The 17680-nt window shown below is 43.2% G+C and overlaps 1 long non-coding RNA gene across 1 annotated transcript; it reads left to right on the top strand.

Moving 5' to 3' along the window:
* Positions 1-6279: 6279 nt before the first annotated feature.
* Positions 6280-8528, top strand: LOC125521078 (uncharacterized). The gene is made up of 2 exons (XR_007289002.2): positions 6280-6757; positions 6895-8528. It is a non-coding gene; the product is annotated as an uncharacterized LOC125521078 (long non-coding RNA).
* Positions 8529-17680: the final 9152 nt, after the last annotated feature.

Genomic DNA, 17680 nt, shown 5'->3' with positions numbered 1-17680 from the left:
AGGACAAGACTAAGAGATAGTAGCATACTAGCATTATAACCGTACATTTTCTTGTGGTTTGACTTAATCTCACCATGCTTCTTTGCATCATGTGATCTTCCAATTCTTGTGAACCAAACACACAGATTGGCAGAATTCTGTGTTTTTAAATTCTCTGTTTTGCACGTGCATTCCTATCCTATTACTGTGTATTTCCTATCCCTGCGTTGTTAGAATCCTCCAATTCAAACGAGCCCTTACAGAATTACTTCTCTTACAGATAGTTGTAAAAGAAAACCTTGTGTGGTTTGTCCCGCTCCTGCTGCACCGTCGTCCACCCAAGCTCAGCTGCTCCAACGATAGAAGGGTCTAACACAGCAGGGATCCGGCCTCCAGACTGTCTTTCGCCGCATCCGATCTTCTTCCCGCCACCGGCAACCATGACAACTGCATTACCATCATCAACCGAGCAGATGACCTCAAGGACTACACGGGTCCGCAAGAGAGGTCGCATTCTTTCGTGTCTACTCACGTTATGCATCGCTTAATATTACATGCTACTTTATCGTCTTGTTCACCGATTAGACTCAGCTCCAAACTAATGGTCAAACTTGAGTTTTTAAATGGTTGGGGGTACATATCGGGGCCGCAATCAATAGTATCTATCTACTATCTGGTTAATCTCTGGTGTCTACTATGAGTTTCATGTCGGGTGGGAAACAAACAATAAAGAAGCACCTACTATCTGGTTAATCTCTGGTGTCTACTATGAGTTTCATGTTGGGTGGGAAACAAATAGTAAAGAAGCCATTATCTGTATTTTTTAACTGAAGCCATTATCTGCCTGCTATAATTGGTTTTGGGTCTATCCACATGTTGCTACCATCACTCTGGATTTCTGCATGCACTCCTTACATAATCTCACTATGTTTTATTTCTATGCATGTCAGTTATTGTACACAATGGAACTGAACATGTAGAGCAAAAGAGACGAGCCTTGCGTGGCAATAAAATTTTATGCAGACGTCGCTCCATGGTAGGCGCAAAGGCAGCCCTCCTCCACCCATTTCGGATTGTAATCGAGAGGAAGATATCTGTTCTGAGGGGGATTCAGAAGGAGAAGACCACTCCTATTTACCCCCTAAGGTCTTCGCTCTAACCTGGCAGCTGATGTTGGTTATATCATGCATATGCTGCCTTGCATTGCTTACTTTATACATCAAATATGTCAACTGCTTAGTTTAGACATGCTTTGTGTGAATGCCATCTCTTTAGTTTATTCATCGTTTATGTGAATTATGCAACGCCATATTGTTTAGCCAGGCATCATATATGTGAATTTCGCAATGCCATCTTGCTTCGCCAATCATCTTATATGTGAATTATATCAGGCCATCCTTTTCTTTCGCTACATATTACATTTGTCAACAATGTTAGTACATTCAACTACTCTTCGTGTGCATCAGCCATTTGACACGTTGATGGAAAATTCTGGAGTGAAAACAAGGTCTTCAGAGCAGACTATGCTATCTGACGAAGCGCATATCTCGCTGGTTATGGATAGCTCCTCAGAGGAGGATTCAGAGATAGATGACCAGTCCTATCCCCCCCGAGGTGTATGCTCTAACTTGGCAGGGTTATGTTGCTCATATCGTGAGTATAGTGTCTTGCATTGCTATGTCATTTGATTAGTTTAGACATGCTTTGTGTGAATGTCATCTGTTTAGTGTCTAATTACCATATATGTGAATTATGCATTGCCATTTTGTTGCAAGACATTATGTATGTGAATTATGCAATGCTATCTTGTTGCAAAGGCATTATATATGTGAATTATGCAATGCCATGCTGTTGAGCCAATCGTCATGTATGTGAATTATATCATGCTATCATTTTTTGTATTACATGTTCCATTTGTTGACAACGTTTGTATATTCAACTACTCTTCCTGTGCATCAGCCATTTGAAGCGGTGATGGAAGTATTTGGAGTGAAAACAAGGTATTCAGAGCAGACAATGCTACCTGCTGAAGCAGACATCTTGCTGGATACAGAGAGCTCCTCAGAGGAGGATTCAGAGACTGATGACCAGTCCTATTTCCCCCCTGAGGTCTATGCTCAAGCTTGGCAGGGTTATATTACCTATGTCATGCATGTTGTCTTGCATTGCTTAGTTTTTACATCATATATGGATTGCCATCTGCTTACTTGCTTACTATATAAGTCATATATTTGAATTATATCATGTTTACATACACAGCATCTATTTGAATTATGGCATGGCAACCCATTTAATAAAGACATCATATAGTTATATCATCTCATCCTGTTTAGTGTTTATAGTCATCATATTTTGAATTATGTCATTCTATCCGGGAATTATATCATGTTATCATGTCTCCATAGGCGGCATGTATGTGAATTATGGCATGCCAACCTATTTAATAAACACATTATATGGTTATATCATGTCATCATGTTTACATAGTCATCATATTTTGAACTATGTCTTTCCATCTTTTTTAGTTAGCCATCATAATGTCAAATTGTGTCATGATATCCTGTTTAGTTAGCCATCATATATGTGAAATTGTGTCATGCTATCCTGTTTGGTTAGAGAACATAAATGTGAATTATTTCATGCCCTCTTTTATTCCCCACTATCAATTACACCTGTCTATCATACAATGTCTGTACATTCAATTACTTTTCTTGTTTATCATCCATTTGAATTGGAGAGGGTGATGGCAGTATCTAAGGGAGTAACATGACGGTCTTCAGAAAAGATAGTGCTACCAGTTGATGCAGATAGAACCACGATTGTACTTGCCCAAGAACCAGGTCCACCACACATAACCCAGACTCTTGCAGACTGTACCCCTACCCAGTTGGACAGAGAACCAGCTACACCCCTTCTAACCCCAACCCCAGCAGATAGTAACCCAGTTCCAGTTGACACAGCACCGTCTCCACCACAGAGAACCCAAACACGAGTAGTTAGTAAGGGAACTGCAGTGCCCAAAGCACGAGGATCACCACTCCGAATCCCAACTCAACGCTTAAAGGAGAAGAAGAATTGTTCTCAGGTCAGGTTCTCTAGCTATGGTTCATACTCCTTTCCCCTTGCATCACTGTATTTACTCAGACCAACTATTTTCAAATTTGAAGGATGGAATTGAAACTCCAATGGTGCAACAGGTATGTTTTAAACCTGTTTCTTTAACTGGTTTGCTGTTGTAACTTGCTCTATGTTCATTCCAGTTTCAATTGAATATACAGTTATGTTCTCATGTCATGCACATTACAAGTGTTGTTATTGCTCTATAGTTTCCCACACTTATATTTTGTCTATTATGCTTTGTCTTGTACAAATATTATTTGAACTGTGTCTCTATCTTGATTTGGCAAAAAAACTGGAATCATATAGACCATAAAGTGACCATGGTACATAGATATATGTTTGTTTCATGCTGTTATCCTGTGCACTTTACTACTGAACTGATTTACCAAAATGAGCTTCATATACAACATGGTAAACCAGTGATGTGTCTGCTTGTTTCTCTTGTAGAATGCGGACAAAATATTGGAGAACAGTAACCCGTTATGCAATGGTAAAGGAAGTAATGCAGATAAGGTTCAAGACAGTGAGACATCCCTGTTGATCTCCAAGGAAGCTGGTAAAAACTACCTTGACGACAGTGAGAGAACCCAAAAGTCCTGTCTTGATGTAGTGTTCGAGTTATTGGCCGCTACTAATGGCACAAGCTCTTCGAAATCGCTTGTTGAATCAGTTCGTCTTCTTGAGTCTCAACTTCAAGTTGAAAGACATAGATCAGATGTGCTGCGACAGGAAGCTGAAGGACCGAGGAAGTCCCTGCAGAATTTAGATGCATACTTTCTGGTGTAACAGCAAGCGCTGGAGGATTTAAGCGCCAAACAAGAGAAAGTTAATAAGCTTGCTAAGCATCTTGCCAGCATTATGGGTACCCAGGATATTGTTTCTTGAGATCTTCTGAAGTGGTTTCAGTTCTGGACTTGTTTTGTTGCGGCGTTTATTTGCACTGGTCGCCAACTTTGACAACCAACGTATATGATATGCTGCTTTGTTCCATATATTTGCACTGGTGGCGAACTTTGATGCCCAGTGGATGTAATATGTGTGGCACCCCGGCTCGGAGCAACCGGTTTACCATGCATTGCCAGCCCAGAGATCATGCCTTCTGGCAACAGACAACATCTTGGTACAGAAAACAACTGCTTTATTGATGCTAGCGGATCATAGTTTATATTACAACAGGTGGCGAGGCCAAGCGGCACACTCGGTGCGGCTGAACAATATGTACATTATTTAGTGAACATAAAGGGGCCTCGATCATCACAACTACGCGGCAGCGGAACAATGCCGTAGCGAAACTCCATAGCACAGGGACACCGATGTGGACACGATCTAGACTCGGACATCACTCCTTTCCAACGGGGCCTTCCTGAAATCTGGCATGACACGCCAGGTCAGTACATTGAATGTACTTGCAAGCTCACAACAAGCATAAACATAATGACAAACAACATCATGATAGTTAACCAATTGTTTAATAATGCAACAATATATCCGACATGCTGTGATCATGCTCTTGTGATAAAAGCCCCTCGGACTTGCTTACCAACGGTGATCGCTCTTGGATCACAAACGGACCACACATCGGGGTTTTAAAATCAGGTTACCTCGTAATCAAACGGAGATCTTTCCGGCGATCATAACCACGACCTATACTTGGTCTCAAACAATGATCTTTCCAGCGATCACAACCACGACCAACACTTGGTCTCCAACATCAAGATGGTCTACCCACCATCATCAACAGTGCAAAGTTCATAACTTTAGTGTGCAAAATTTATTAAACATTGACCCATGGTGTGACCTACTTTCGAGCGTGTCCATAACCGTGGACTCGGCTATCGATAGATTTAATACACTCTGCAGAGGTAGCGCACTGTACCCACACCACGGAACCCATGGCCTTGCACTCCCATTCGGGTGGACCAACGGCATTCCAACGAAACCCCTCCATTGCCATGACACTCTCTCGGCCACTCTGACTCACTCCTTACTGCACTAGTCCCGGGTGGCCCCGTGTCTTCCAAAGACACCAACAGCCACCGTCATGGCCAAACATAAACGGTCCCAAATGGGGACAAGGTACCATAACATCAACAACAGGCATACAAGGTTATGTCTGCTTACCAGGCCAGGGTACCGCACGCCCATAACCTTCCCTCGTTGGAGGCACCGATCAGAGGCATGACAACAGACCGAATAAAGGCCTTCCCATAAAGGCAAATGTGGTTGCATGGAAAAACTCGATTCAGTGGCACCATGACCCGGTCAATGATATATTCAAGTTGAGTTATCATTAGGTTTGACTTAAAGTGAAATTAACCAGTGTCATAATATGCCATGAAATGCAGCACTAATATATGCATCATATATCATCGGAAGTAACTGGGTCAACTTTATGCACTCTAAGCATCAGCATCACAACTCATATCACTTCTCTGATTCTGATTAACCATCACTTTAAACAGAATATTTACTTAGCAAATTTATCATTTTCTCCTCCAAGAAAATAACTCAAAATAATTACTTATATCCATATCCATATTACTTCTTCATATAACTATTTCTTCTAGTTATTCAACCAACTTAGTTAGCTTCATACTTGCTGTAAACTAAGCATATTAACTAAAACAAGCAACCAACATAATATAAATAATATAATGGTGATTTAAATGCATGGATTAAATCATTCATTCAAGTTGAAACAAAAATCACAAATATTGTAATGGCACCATGAAAATGTTGTTGTGGCTTGCCTTAGTATAGATGAGGTTCACAATCCTCTTGGTGATCCTCAAGACAAGCTTCACTCTCTCAAAATATTTATAAACACAAAAGAAAACATCAAGAACACTTCTGAAATTCACCAGAAAATCTAGACAGCAGAGAAAACTCTCATTTTGGGCGAGCTGCTAGATTTCTTCACAAAGAATACAATTCAAAAAGAATCAATTGATTTGGACTTATGGTTAAAAAGTTGTGGCTGTTTGAAGCTATGTGGACAAAATTAAATCTTTACCTACTCATAAACCGGCTGTAGCTTCTAGTTGTACGTCGTCATCAATTTTGTAAAAAAGTCCCTGTGATTTTCCTTATTCAACCCGCAGTCCCATTTTAAGTGGCTAATTTGGGGAAAGGTTTCGTTTTTACAAAAAGGACCGTGTGGTTTGGTATATTCAACCCGCGGTCTTTTTTACATCAACGCGGTGGCTGGAGCGGCTGGGGGAGCGGCAGATCTGTGCACGGCAGGGGCTGGGGTGGCGGATCGGGTGGCGGGCGGCGAGGCAGGGGTGGTCAGTGATGATGAGGAAGGCCAGAGCGTGGCTTCCCGGGCGGATCCATGGCAGAAAAGAGACAGGGTGGTGAGGAAGAGAAGATGGGAGAAAAGAGGGGCGGTGTGGTGACCCAGGCATGCTCGCCGGAGCCGGGTCATGGCAGACGGGCGCGGGAGACGGAAGGATCTAGCATGACAGCGCGAAGTCCTTGTAGTTGGAGGCAGGCCTCCATGGCCACAGCGACCCCTCCCCTTCTCTCCGTGGCCACGGCAGCTCAGGCAGGGGTCAAATCCGCCCTCCCTCCCTCATTCCTCACGCTGGATAACCTAGCCGCCAGGCCATGGTGACCGACGGTGATCATGACGGTGGTGGCTACCTCGACGACGGCGGTATGACTAAAAACCCCTCCACCCCTTCTCTTCTCCCCCGGCGACTGCTTGAATCCCATGAGGAGAGGGGAGTGCCGACGCCAGGGTTCTGCTCTTCTTTCCTCCCCTTCCCTGATGATATTCTCTCCCTCACGCAGGCACACACCCAACATCGCCATGGACCAGTAGCTCAAGCATTTTTCTTCCTGATGGTGATGGGGTTCCATCACCATATTCAGGTCGTCATCCTTGAGGCCTCCACCATCTGCAGGTCTTCCTTCTTTTCTTCTCCTCTCTGTTGGATTCCATTGGATTCTCTGCTCTGCAGGTGAAGCTCTATCTATTCTCTACTACAGTGTCTACAGTGGACTGTTTGCACCTTCTGTGCAAATACCTGATTGTATATGGATTGAATGGATGGATAGATTGCAGGGTCTACAATGCACCACCTTGATTTGATTCGGTCTGGAGCAGCAGCATCAGCTCCTTCCTTCCGTCTCAACCATCTGTATTTACATTACTACTGTAACATTCTGAAATGTAAATTATGCTAGGACAATTCCTCTTTAGCTTTAACTATGATATTCCTAAATGCGCAAGTAAATACTACTGGGATTACAACTACAAAAAAATACATGACATGCGAGCAATTCTCGGTTTAAATACTGCGAGCTTAAATAACAGGAGCTAAACTGTTGTGCTATGTTCAGAATTGGTACTAGCAAAGATAATCTAAACTGCACATTCTGAAAGTATATTTGACTCTTTCCCTCGGGAAATTAGTCTTCTAAGCATTACTTTGTAAATGAATGACATGATAACTTGTTGGTTCAGTTTAAAGCTATAGGCAGAGGCTTGCGTTAGGGGGACAATCACTGCCAGTTGAAAACCAAAACTTATATTTGTGAGTATGATCGGGACTGTGCTTTTCTGAAAGTATGTTAGCCAATGTTTGTATATCTTTCAATTACTTCTGAACAAAAAAGATGTAGTGCCATGGTAAGTTTGGATGTAGATTTGCAATTTAACCTGCTTTGCAGCTCCTTTTTGTCTTGCTACAACAATGGCTTGCCTTAGTGGTTCCGGGGTCATGAACTTACATGGGCTTCCTCTTCCTTCATGTATTAGATATGGAGTCCACGCTGCTTAGATTTTCTAAAATTTATCTTCATTTCTACAACTTTTCTTGTCAATGAACTTTACGGCTATTTGGTCATGTATTTGACTACTTATATTTTTTTATTTCCTAATTGTGCACTTAGTCTGCATAAAATTCATTAGCACATATTTCCTTGCAATTATACTAAATTTCTGTTTGCATCCTTTTACCATTTTGGTGGAATGTAAACATTGGTTAAGATGTAGTTTGATATTTTTCTAGGCGCAAGTTATCAGGCTCTTCCAGTCCAGGGGCAACCAGGCCCGAGTCACCATTATCCTGATGTTGCCAGGATGGGCGGCGGCAGCGGACAGACCAATGCACCTTGCGGCGATATCTACGCTAGGGAGTGTGTTGTTGCCGTCCACCACAATAACAACCTGTGTTGTGTCGATTTTAGATTCTTTGGTGACGAATTGGACTACATCCCACTGAAGGCCACTTATCCTGCTCATGAGCGAGGCTACTTAAAAACAATCCTTGGTGACTGATATGTTCTTTGTCATGTCATGTATGTAGTTCCACCGACCTCATATTGGATCAGAGTGTTTTGTACAGGATTCTTGTGGCGAATTCTTGAAGAAACAAAATCATTCTTCAAGATGATGTTTTTCAAGCTCTGAATAGTGATTATCTTTGTTCTATAGTATACCAAAGATCATGCTTTTCTTTATGTCACAGAACAGATATGCTCTAAATTCCAATGGCACTAAACATCTTAAGGATAAAATAGAAGCAATCTTTAGGAACTGGGCATGTATGCTCTATAGAACCCCTGTTCTTATACCATGATTTTGTCTGTAACCTAGCGTTAGGTGTAAGGAGCAGCAGTGGTTATATTAAAAGGATTTTCTTCCTCTATTCCATCGCCCCTCACGGGTCCCCCACTCCCACACGCTCCCTCCTTACTGCTCCCATTCATCCTCTATCCTGGATCCCACACCCATTGTAGGTCAATCCACGCTGTAGTGTGCATCTCCAGTTATTGGTGCTAAGGAAAACACTGCCTCCTCGCCACCGGGCGGCACCAACCGGATGTTGCCGTGTTGTGTTTGTGTAAAAATATATGGTAAATAAAATATATTTATGAACACTTACTGAGCATACAACGGTGATAAATATATGTAATTTCATTTACATCACCTGTTTTGAACTGTATTTTATATGCAATTTCTATATCATGGTGGAACACAAAATTTGAATAGAAAAGAATAACACTGACCAATGTATATTTTGCAAGTTCAGATATATATATATATCCATACTTAACTAAAGTACGTACAGTGCATACTGTGGAATCACAATGCAAATATTCATGCTTAATTAAATGCATCTGCTCCATTCTGGCAGCAGTGAATCTTGGGACAGTTCTGTGTGGCCTTGGACGAATCCTGAAGTGAATGGTGTTATCTGCCCATTCTCTTTACATGACCCAATAAAATATTTGTAGCTGCTTTTGCTGAGATGAATTGTTTGTGTCACTGATCCAAGCGTTGTTTTGGTGCTAAACCAAATCCTGGACCGAAGCCACATATGGTCTCTGCTTAATTGTCTTATAAGCCGTAGTGCATCTGAGTTCTGGAAATCCCACCCTCCTTGCTAGTAGCAAGATGTGACTAAATTCATAAATAGGGATTAGAAAGAAACATGTTACTTTGGTTACTTTTATCTTTATTTTACGTAATTTAGCTTATTGCAACTGTGGTTTTATGTTGAAGTTGATAAGATCCTTAAAGTTAGCTGGCAATCTTCTTGTATCCTTTTCATTGTACTATGTTTTTGAAGCTCGGATGTTTACTTAAAGAAAATTGAAATTAGCAAAAGATTGGAAATTTTGTTTCCCGCTGCTCGGTCAGGCAAAGCCAGTTGTTCACCACTGTGTGCGGTTCTCTTCCATTTCATGGCGTGTAACCGAATATGGCACAAGACTGTAGTTGTGTCATTGTGAAGTTTACGGATGTTGATGTTTCTTTTCAATATAATAGTATTTTTTACCAATTTGGCCCCTGGATCATGAACTAATTTCTCTTTCTATTCCTTCTAGATAATTTGCTTCAGTTCTAGCTACATGGTGAAACATGCATATTGTTTCCCGATATATTGGGCATAAGTCCACCTCTCATGAGATCTCTGAATTTTTGATCCATATTATATTTGCAGAATTATTTCTTCAATATAACTATGCTTGGATTCACAAATGCATGCAATTACCTTCAAATGGAGGTTAGTTCTTTACTAATTCTGTGCTATTCTACTTTCAAGTTTTTGGTTCCAAAAGTGTAATACTTGCTAGGTTAGCTGCAGAATTGGGATGTATATGGCCTGAATTTATATTTCAGAGTGTATAAACTGATTCAGAGTGTTCTGACATCTGAAACATTTTCTTGTATGGTTCTGTCTTGAAAGAACTGAAGTAATTCTTCTAAGGGAGAGAATATAAACGTGATTCTGAAATAACATGCTGCGTCATTCAGTTTCTTTTAAATATATCATTATAAAATGGTTGCTTCAATGATTGCGTTTTGTATGGATTCTGCAAGGGTCATTTCTGTGGAATTATAAATTAGTTTTACATTTTTCTCGCCGAGCTCATTGTCTTTGGATTGCCATCTTCGGACTGGTTCGTGATCAAGTGGACACCAAACATCCTTTTTTAACTACGGACACCGAGAGTGCATTTTTTTAAAAAGAGTGTTTCAATTTGTTCTTGCTTTCAAAAAATATTCACATTTTTCAACATGTTCATGCTTTTAAAAATATTCTCAAAATTTTGCAAAGATAGTCCATTTTTAAAAACACATTCAAAATTGGTCACAAAATTTAAAATCATAATACTCCCCCGATCCATATTAATTGTGTTTCAAAAAAATCATTTGTTCAAAAAGTTCTTCAAAATATGTTTCAGTTCTAACAATAACAGATAAATTCAAATTTGTTCATTTTCTTTAATAAAACAAAGAAATATTCATGTTTTTCCAAAAGGCAAAAGATAAAACCGAATGAAAGACGTTTAGGTGGCTTCTTCACGTCCACAATTTGTGCTCCGAAAAACGATAATAGTGTAACCTTATTACCGATGTTTATCAGAAATTACTATAGGAAATGGCGAGTAATGGCACACCGAACAGGTGTAAAGTGTTTTTCGCCCGTTGCACTTTTTGAGCAATTTCGCCCATTGCAACGCATGGGCATTTGTACTAGTTTGAACAGAACTGGGGTGACATCGAAGGCGTAAACCTCACGGGCGCCACCACTTGTACCGCTTTGCGCGCGTACAGAGTGGCTGACTAGCGGGCCTCGCTAGTCAGGTGAGGGGAAGGGGAGAGGGAAACAGAGGGCAGCGTGGTTCCGCCGGAGCACTTGCCGGCGAGGAGAGCTTCTTGGCCAGAACGAGAGGGAGGGATCGAAAGAGAAGATGGAGACGCACCTGCCCATACCCGTAGATTAGCTAGGGTTGGTCAGACGGCGTCAGAATCAGCCTCTCTAGCGAGGACAGGAAGCAGAGGTCGCCGGAGATGAAGACGACGGCGACCAGAGGCGACACCAGGGGCTCCAACCGGGCGGAACGGCACCACCGAGGCACGGTGGGGGCCCTGGAAGGGTTGCCCGGGCCTGGGAGGGGCTGGAGCTGTGGAGATGACCCAAGGGGATCGCCATCGAGCTTGAGCTCGGGGATGGTGGCCCGTGGCCTGCCCGGCCGGGCTACGGCTTTCTACAAGATCGTGGAGTGTGTGGGAGTAGTGGATGATGCTCTATGAGGCTGGGGAGGGCTCTATTTATAGCCGAGCATCGAGGGGGGGTCGGGCTCCGCCGGAGGACACCTGGACACGGTGCCCGGCAACGAACGGCGTCAGTGAGTGAGGGAGAAGGGGACGGAGCTCACGCCGGAACTGTGGGCGAGCAGAGACGAGCATAGGGGCACGAGGGTGACGACGAGCATAGTGTGCAATGCACTGTTGCGTTGGCCGGACCGCTCATGTGCTCGCTGCGGCAAGCTCCGGCGTCGGAGAGCGCCAGGAGAGAGTTAAGAAGATCGGGACGATGATTGTGGCGAGGTTTGGCAAGTTTAGGCAGGTGGAGAGGCGAGCACGCGATCAACATAGGCTCGGGTGTGTCGCAGAGCGCGTCGGCCGTATGCCAGCATGCCTGGACGAACGCGGTCACCGCGTGAACTCTGGCCTCAGGCCGACCTAAGCCCAAACTTCATGTCTGGCCTGTAGTTCGTGGTAGTTCTAGATGTTACCACACTTTGGTTTGGACTCAGACGCAGTAGAATAGATTTCATCTTCCTGGTAAGTTTCTGGTCAGTAACTTTGAGAGCTTACTGAGGTCAAACTACTGAGAGTTTGGAGCTGGGTTTTGGAGGGTAGCAATCATCTACTAAGGTGATGATGCACAAGAAAAATCAACCACAATAGATAAAGTAAAATGGTAGTTGCTGTAGAAACTACCATTTCTGTCCAGAACAGAAAATATTTTCTGTAGCAAAAATATTCCAAAAAGTGATGAAATATTTTTGCTCAGGAAGGTGCCCTAGGGTTCAAATAATATTTGTGAATTTTCTCAGTTTTTGCGGGCAAGAAAAATTGAGGTTGCTTTGGAGCACATTGAGCTAGCTAGGGTTTAAGAGAGGGAAATGAATGTTTTTCATTTAAGAAAAATATTCAAAATTTTATTTTGAGGTGAACCAGAGAGAAAGTGACAGTTAGGGAAGGATATGAGGCACTTGGGTGAAAGTCAAGGGGTACCCAAGTGTTTAAGTCCATATGAAAAGATTCAAAACTCCAATTTTCAAAACCAAATCAAATGAAAATCGAACGAAAAGAAAGAGGGTAAAAACCAGGCTGTCACAAACCTCCCCCACTTAGGATAAATCTCGTCCTCGAGATTCGGTTGCTTGGGAAAACCATTCTGGGTAATGTGCCTTTAGAAATTCTTCTCGTTCCCAAGTTGATTCTGCCTCTGTGTGATGCTCCCACTGAACTTTGTAAAGTTTCCTTGCTTTACTACGGGTGACCCTTTGCATCTGATCCAAAATTCTGACCAGTCTGTCTTCATAGGTTAAATCCTTCGCTAACTCTATTTAAATCATAGCAGTCTTTTTCTCGGGTGGCGATATGCATCGCCTCAACTATGAAACATGAAGCACATTGTGCACTTCCGACAATTCAGGGGGTAGTTCCAACTGATATGCAACAGTACCCACTCTGGACATAACTAGAGACGGACCAACAAATCTGGGTGCCAACTTTCCATGAGTCTGGAATCTCTTGACTCCTTTCATAGGAGTAACTCGGAGATATACATGTTCCCCGGGTTCAAAACTGACATGTCAGTGTTTTGCATCATAATAACTCTTTTGCCATGATTTGGCCAATTGCAATCTGTCTCGGATTTCCTTAACTTGCTTCTCAGTTTCCATCATGAGATCTGTTCCGAAAACATGGCTATCTCTAGTTTGAGACCAATTTAAAGGAGTGTGGCACTTACGGCCATAGAAGGCCTCATACGGTGACATCTTTAGACTGGTCTGGAAGCTGTTGTTATAAGAGAACTTGGCATATGGCAGGAAGTCTTCCCATTTAGGCCCTTGGGCCAAAGCATAGGCTCATAACATAGCTTCGAGTATTTGGTTTACCCGCTCCGTCTGTCCATCAGCCTAAGGATGATAAGCGGTATTATATTTTAGCGCTATCCCCAAGGCTTGATGGAGACGGGACCAAAAAGCAGAGGTAAAAAGTGACCCTCGGTCGGAAGTGATTGTTTGTGGTACTCCATACTGACTGACTATTCTAGATATATATTGTTGTGCAAGTTGAGCCACCCGATATGTGGTTCTGATCGGGATAAAGTGGGCCACCTTGGTTAAGGTGTCCACTATGACCTAGATTGCATCATTGCCTCGCTGAGTATTAGGTAGACTTGTGATAAAATCCATGCAGACATCATCCCATTTCCATTGTGAAACTGGCAGTGGTTGGAGAAGTCCGGCTGGCTTCTGATGCTTTTCCTTCACTTTGTTGCATATGTCGCAACAGGCCACAAAGTAGGCGATGTCACTTTGTTGCATATGTAGTAGATATCTGGAAGAGTCAACACAGGTGCGGTCGTCAGCCGTATCTTTAGCTCATTGAATCTTTTCTCACAGTCCCCAGTCCATTCAAACTTCTTATCCTTTTTGACCAGCTCCGTCATGGGTTTAGCAATCTTGGAAAACCCTTCAATGAAACGACGGTAGTATCCGGCTAATCCAAGAAAACTCCGGATTTGGGATACGGTTATGGGTGGCAACCAATCGAGCACATCCTTTACTTTGTTTGGGTCCATGGCTATACCTTTGGCGGATAGCACATGTCTAAGAAATCCAACTTGCTTTAGCCAAAACTCGCATTTACTGAATTTGGCATATAACTGATGATCGTGGAGTCGCTGTAGCACTGCTCGGAGGTGTTCTTTGTGATCTCCTTCACTTTTTGAGTATATAAGTATGTCATCCATAAAGACTACCACGAACTTGTCGAGGAAGTCCATGAATACTTTGTTCATCATATGCGTGAAGAAGGTAGGGGCATTGGTGAGACCGAAGGACATAACTGTATATTCATAAAGACAATATCGATTGGTGAATGCGGTCTTAGGAATATCTTCCTTTTTAATCTTGAGCTGATGATATCATGTCGTTAAATCAATCTTAGAGAATACCTTGGCCCCACTGAGCTGATCAAACAAATCATCAATCCTTGGCAGCGGATACTTATTTTTGATGGTGACATCATTTAGCTGACGGTAATCCACACACATGCGGAGACTACCATCCTTCTTGTCCATGAAGATAGCATGTGATCCCCATGGTGAAGAGCTGGGACAGATATATTCTTTCTGGAGCATTTCATCAAGCTGTTTCTTTAGCTCCACTAGTTCTAATGAAGGCAAACAATAATACTTCTTGTATAATGGTGCGGTTCCGGGCACAAGATCTATTGCAAACTCAAGCTCTCGATCTGGTGGCATGCCTGGCAGTTCTTCTGGAAATACATCATGAAATTCACTGACCACGGGAATTAATTCCAACTCACCAGCGACAGCGGTGAAAACCATTTCTTTCTTGGGTATGCTTATACGAGCATAAAATTTGGTAGCCTGCCCCTTCTGACTGGTCAAAGTGACTTCTCGGGTCGCGCAATTTATGCATACGTGATATTGGGTCAACCAATTCATACCCAAGATAACATCCAACTTTTTAGACTCAATGATTATCAAGGAAGTTGGAAAACACACTCCGTTGATATTGATTTCTAGATTACGACAGACTAGATTGCTCTTGATTAAGGATCCCATGGTTCGTACCAGCATATTCTTGCCCAAAAGAGAACACAGGAATTTGTTTTGGGCAACAAAACTCCGAGAAATAAAAGAGTGGGAAGCCCCAGGGTCAAATAGAATTACGGTAGGTATGTTATTAACAGGAAACATACCAATGACGACTTCGGGGTTCTCTTGGGCTTCATCTGCAGAGAGGTGATGAACGTGCCCAGTGATGTTTTGCTGGGTCGGGCATGACTCAATAAAATTGACTTGTGGCCTGATTAGTGCACTTGTCTTGCCGTTCTTGGGACACTGTCTGGCATAATGTCCAGTTTTCCCACAACTGAAGCAAGAATTGTTGCACTAGCGCTCCTCGTGCACCGGGTTGGTCACGACATTCTTGACTTGGGTGGTGGTCTTGTTAACATTCTGGTGCCAATTGGGCTTGGATTCCACCTGAGTCTGCTGCCAGGTACGAGCCTTTTGCACTGGTTGCCCTTCCTTCCTTGGCTCAAACTTGCGCTTGTGATCGTTATTAGCAGGCATGTTGTCCGTTATGAGCTTGTGCTCCCTTTCAGCAATGAAAGCCTTGTTCACTAGAGTTGGGAAATCTAGGAAATCAAACATACTAAGGGTACATCGGAGTTGCGAGTTTAATCCCCCAAGAAATCTGTCAATCTTTCTTTCTTCGGTGGCCACGTCATAAAGGGAGTAACAGGCTAGATGATTGAATTTTTGCAAATATTCACCCACAGACTGATTTCCTTGGATGAGTGCGAGAAACTCACGCTGTTTAACCTTCATAGTTATAGTAGGAATATGATATTTCCTGAACTGATCCTTGAATTTTGCCCAGGTGATTTCTTCATCAGCAGGCCACATGGCTTTTGCATTTTCCCACCATATGGCAGCACTGCCTTCAAGATAATGAGTTGCAAATGGAACTTTATCATTTTCTTTAGTACGAGCAATCTCAAGCTTCCTCTCAATGGTTCGCAATCAATCGTCTGCATCCAAGGGATCAATAACCTGACTGAAATTGGGAGGCTTGGTCCTGTGAAAATCTGACAGCTTGGAGTGATGACCGTTCTGATTTCCATTCTGTCCAACCACAGCTTGCACACTTCTTAATATTTCAATCAGATCATTATTCCTCCTTTCCTCAAACATACGCAATATTTGTTTGGTGAAGGGTGGATTTGGCGGTGGAGGCGGTGGTGGAACGTACGGCTCGGAGGAGTGTCTTGCCTGTTGTGCGGAATGACGAACAGGAGCATCCTCATGAGCGCCGCTACTGCTGCCTCCCCGCGGCATCCTATTGTGTATTGTTCCCAAGACAACGCAACCGAGATGAGAAACATCCAAATAAAATGGGGAAAAGCCAGCAACAAATCCCGAGAGAAAACGAAATAACGAAGAAAATACAGCGAAAAAATAGAGTCCCAACATAATTATACATAGACTCATACATGAAAGGTAAACAACATGCCAGGTTCAACTAATCTCATACAGGAAATGAAACATAATGACACGTACGACTACATCCGTACATCATCCTGACGACTGCGGATACTCCGAAGCTCTACTGCTCTGCTGGTGCTGCGGGGTCCTCTCTTGAAGCGCACTTGGATCCTGAACTGACGACGTTAACGGAAACCTCCGGATTAAAGGAAACACGACGACTCTGCCTCGAGGGCTCTCCCTCCGGGGCAGGTGCATGGTGAAGCATCGGGGCTATGGGAGTAGTGAGAAGAGAAACCCACTCAGCAGGAGCACTGAGAGGATTCACGGTCGAGGTGCCCGAGCTACTCGGATGGGTAACCGATGAAATGGGGGAACTAGAAATGGCGGGAACATAAGGAGTAAATCCCAGGGAGGATGGAGCAGTGACAGATCTAGTAGAGGCTAAGGCAGTACGAGCACGAGTCAGCTCTCGAGCCAGCTCATGGATCATAAGGTAGCTAGCAGTGATATAACGAGAAAGATGGCGAGCAACACTATCAGACTCCGGGTCAATGATAGGGAAACGGACACGACCATTGTCGTGCAGAGAGGGATAGTAGTAGAAACCTGGGTGATTCTGCATCCGGACCTCGTTATAATGAAGCTCGACAAGGACCTCGAATGCAGCAAACTGAACAGCCTGAGAAGCGGCAGAAGCGTAACCGCTCCGAGAATTACGAGTGCAAGTGCTGGAATCGGAACTGGTGCGCAGAGTAACCACTGTGTGATACTCATACACTGAGTCTGCTAGACGCTCCCGGTACACACGATAGACTGGGTCGTCACCGAGAGGGTAAAACCGACGCCACACGTTACGGAGAAGATGCGGCGACGTGTACGACATCAGCTGCAACTGGCACGGATATGGCACTGGAGCCATCTACACTCACAACCATTAGCAGGTTAGCATAAAAATAGAATGAGTGCATGCAAAGCAACAACCAGCTACAAATGCTACCGGCACTCAACTTAAACTC

The sequence above is a fragment of the Triticum urartu genome, chromosome 7A (assembly GCF_056163025.1).
Source record: "Triticum urartu cultivar PI428250 chromosome 7A, HENAU_Tu73, whole genome shotgun sequence".
NCBI lineage: Eukaryota > Viridiplantae > Streptophyta > Magnoliopsida > Poales > Poaceae > Triticum > Triticum urartu.
Note: the sequence above shows the minus strand (reverse complement) of the source record. Positions and strands in the feature narration are given on the sequence as shown.